At 40.9% G+C, this 4,068-nt stretch overlaps 1 pseudogene; it reads left to right on the top strand.

Annotated features, from left to right (window-relative positions):
* The first annotated feature begins 3,496 nt into the window (after positions 1-3,496).
* Positions 3,497-4,068, top strand: part of LOC103597035 — a 1,990-nt pseudogene continuing 1,418 nt past the window's right edge.

Below are 4,068 nucleotides of genomic sequence, written 5' to 3'. Positions count from 1 at the left end.
CGGCCCGTGGCTCACTCGGGAGAGTGTGGTGCTGATAACACCAAGGCCACGGGTTCGGATCCCATACAGGGATGGCTGGTTAGCTCACTGGGTGAGCTTGGTGCTGACAACACCAAGTCAAGGGTTAAGATCCCCTTACCGGTCATCTTTTTTAAAAAAAAAAAAAAAGAAAATATTTATTTTACACAAAAGGAGGCAGGAATCAAGGAACAAAGGAACAAAAAAGACATAAGACACATGAAAGAATGCAAAATGGCAGACATAAATCCTACCTTATCAATAATTACATTGAATATAAATGGATTCAATACCCCAATGAAAAGACAGAAATTGGCAGAGTGGATTTAAAAGACATGATCTGACTATAAGCTGTTTACAAGAGATTTACTTTAGATTCAAAAACACAAAAGAGTTGAAAGTAGAAAGATGAAAAAAGAAACCATGTGAGCAGTTACTAAAAGAGAGCTAGGGTGGCTATACACGTATGAGACAAGATAGACTTTAAGACAAAATTTGTTACTAGAGACCAGAAGGACGTTTTATTATGATAAAAGAGTCAACATATCAGGAAGATTAGGATGATTACAAACATGTATACTCCTAACAACAGGGCCCAAAACTAACAGTTGAAGGGACACTAGACAGTTCAATATAATAGCAGGAGATTCCAATACCCTGCTTTCAATAACAGAACAAGTGTGCAAAAGATCAACAAGGAAGCAGAAAACTTCAACAACACTATAAGCCAACTAGACCTAACATATATCTAAAGAATACTCCACCCAACAACAGCAGAATGCACATTCTTGTAATGTGCACATGGAATATTCTCCAGGATAGACCATATGCTAGGTCATAAAACAAGCCTCAATACATTTCAAAAGATTCAAATAATACAAAATTTGTTTTCCAACAATGTAATTAAATTAGAAATTAACAATAGAAGACATTTTGGGAAATTCACAAATATGCAGAAATTTAAAAACACACACTTCTAAATAACCAATGGGTCAAAGAAGGAATCACAGGGGAAATTAGAAAATAACTTGGGATGAAAACTGAAACACAATATACCAAAACTTATGGGTCACAACTAAAGCTGTGCTTGGAGAGAAATTTATAGATGTAAATGTTTGTACTGGAAAAGAAGAAAGATTTAAAATCAATAGACTAAACTTCCACCTTAAGAAACTAGAAAAAGAAGAGCAAACTAAACCCAAAGCAAGCCCACGGAAGGAAATAATAAAGATAACAGTGAAAATAAATGAAATAGAAAATAGGAAAAAATAGGGAAAATTACTAAAACCAAAAGTTGGTTCCTGGAAAAGATCAATGAATTAACAAATATTTAGCTAGATTGACCAAGAAAAAAAGAGAAAAGATTCAAACTACTAAATCAGGTATGGAACAGGAGACATTACTACCGATCTTATAAAAATAAAGGGGGTGATAGAGAATACTATGAACAACTTCTTGCCAGAGAGTTAGCTAAATAGATGAAATAGACAAATTCCTAGAAAGACACAAATTACCAAAACTGACTCAGGAGAACTGATAGATAATCTGAACAGACCTGCAATAAGCAAAGAGATTTAACTAGCAATTTAAAACTTTCAACAAAGAAAGGCCTGGGTCCAGATGGCTTCACTAGTGATTTCTACCAAACATTAAAGAAAAATTAATACCAAGCCTTCACAAAACCTTTCAAAAAAAAATAGAAGAGGAAGGAACACTTCCCAACTCATTCTATCAGGCCAATATTACCCTGATACCAAAACTAGAAAAAGACATCACAAGAAAAGAAATCCATAGACCAACATCCCTTATAAATATAGATGCAAACACCCTTAACAGGATACTAGCAAACCAAATCCAGAAACATATAAAAAGGATTATATGCTATGACCAAGTGGGATTTATCCCAGGAATGTAAGGTTGTTTAACATTTGAAAATCAATGTAACACATCATATTAAGAGAATAAAGGATAAAAATTACATGGTCATATCAATAGATGCTGAAAGAGAAGCTGACAAAATCCAACACACTTTCAAGATTAAAAGGCAAACAAGGGCCAGCCCGGTGGCGCACTCGGTAGAGTGCGGCGCTTGGGAGCACAGCGGTGCTCCCACCAAGGGTTCGGATCCCATATAGAGACCGGTCCGCTCACTGGTTGAGCGCGGTGCGGGCACAACACTGAGGGTTGCGATCCCGTTGCTGGTCACGGTACGGGCGCAACACCAAGGGTTGCGATCCCGTTACCGGTCATGAAAAAAGACAAAAAGGAAAAAAAAAAAGGCAAACAAACTAGGAATAGAGGGAACTTCCACAACCTGGTAAACCCCTCTACAAAAGACCCATTGCTAACATCATATTTGAAGGTATGTATTAGTGGACTAAGAGCTTTCCTTCTAAGATCAGAAAACAAGATAAAATGTCCACTCTCACCACTTCTATTCAACATTGTACTGCAGGTTCTAGCCCAGGTAATCAGGCAAGAAAAAGAAATAAAAGTCATCCACATTAGAAAGGAAGAAGTAACACTATAAGCAAACACACACATGAAGATAGCTAAAGTAAAAAAGACAGACAATAACAAGTGTTGACAAGGATGTGGAGAAATTAGAACTTTCATACATTGCCAGTGGGAATGTAAAATGGGGCAGCTTTAGAAAACAGTTTGGCAGTTCCTCAAAATGTTAAACATAGAGCTACCATAAAATCTAGCAATTCTACACCAAGGTGTATACCCAGGAGAATTAAAACTTATGTTCACACACAAAAAACTTGTACGTGAATGTTCAGGTACTAACAACCTAAATGTCCATCGACCAACGAATGGATAAGTATAATGTGGTATATCCATACAGTGGAAATTTATTCAGCCATAAAAAGGAAGGAAGTACTGGTACAATATAGTTGAACTTTGAAAACATTATGCTGCAAAGAAGCCAGTTTCACAAAAGACCACATGTTGGATAATTCCCTTCATATGAAATGTCCAGAATGGGCAAATCCGTACAGACAGAAAGTATATTAGTAATTACCTAGGGCTGGAGGTAGGGGTGAGGAGGTGGCGGTGAGGACGGAGCAGGAGCGGGAAATGACTTTTAGTAGGTCAGAGTTTCTTTGTGTGGTGTTGAAAATGTTCTAAAATTAGATTGTGGTGATGGTTGCACGTATCTGTGAATATGCTAAAGTTCACTGAACTGTGATTCTAAATGGGTGAATTTTATGATATGTGAAATATATCTCAAGAAAGCCATAAAAACAGAAACAAACTCCGTACTCTAAAATTCGCTCTGCCCGTCTGCTGTTTCATAGGAAATACTTCTTTTGGAAAACCCTAAACCTATTAGGGTTAAAGCAAAAGAAATAGGGATTTTTTTCCTACCACGGTGGCACAGGCCTGGAGAGGAGCCATGACTGTCAACCTAAGCTAAAGCAGAGAGTCTGAGGATTTAGAGTGAAGATTTCTGGGACAGTGACCATAGGGGATGGCGCCTCCTGCCAGGAGCATCACCATGAGCGGTATCAGTCAGCATCAGTGAGCTTCAGAAGAGCCTGGTAGCAGTCAAGGGACGTAGAGGCCACTGGCCCAAGGCTCCAACCCTGTGGCTCAGCCTCTCAAAGATAAAAGAGGAAGAAAATGCCCAGGGGGACCCAGAGCCGAAGTGCAGCCGGCGAGGGGGAAAAGGCGAGGGCGTCCCCAGGTTACTATCTGCCAAGCAGCCTCTTTTCTCCTGCCCATTAGGATCCCTGTGACTGCGAGCAAAGCTTACTCCATCTTGAGCCCGTACCACTGGCTAAGTCCTTTGTGTGAAACCTGCCCACAAGAATCCCACAGTGACTGGGGGTTAAGGTGGTTCACACAACAGGCAGAAACGGCCCTTCCCTCCGGCGGCCCCGGCGGCGGCGGCACTTACTTCCGGGGCGGGGCGCGGCGGCCGTTATTGTTCCGTTACCGTTCGGTGGGGCGGGGCGGGGCGCCGTGTCCCTCAGCCGCGCGAGCGTCGGTTTGTCCGGCTCCCTCTCTGCGCCTGACTCCCGGTGGCTGGCGGCGGCGGCG

The sequence above is a fragment of the Galeopterus variegatus genome, unplaced genomic scaffold (assembly GCF_000696425.1).
Source record: "Galeopterus variegatus unplaced genomic scaffold, G_variegatus-3.0.2 Scaffold2168, whole genome shotgun sequence".
NCBI lineage: Eukaryota > Metazoa > Chordata > Mammalia > Dermoptera > Cynocephalidae > Galeopterus > Galeopterus variegatus.
Note: the sequence above shows the minus strand (reverse complement) of the source record. Positions and strands in the feature narration are given on the sequence as shown.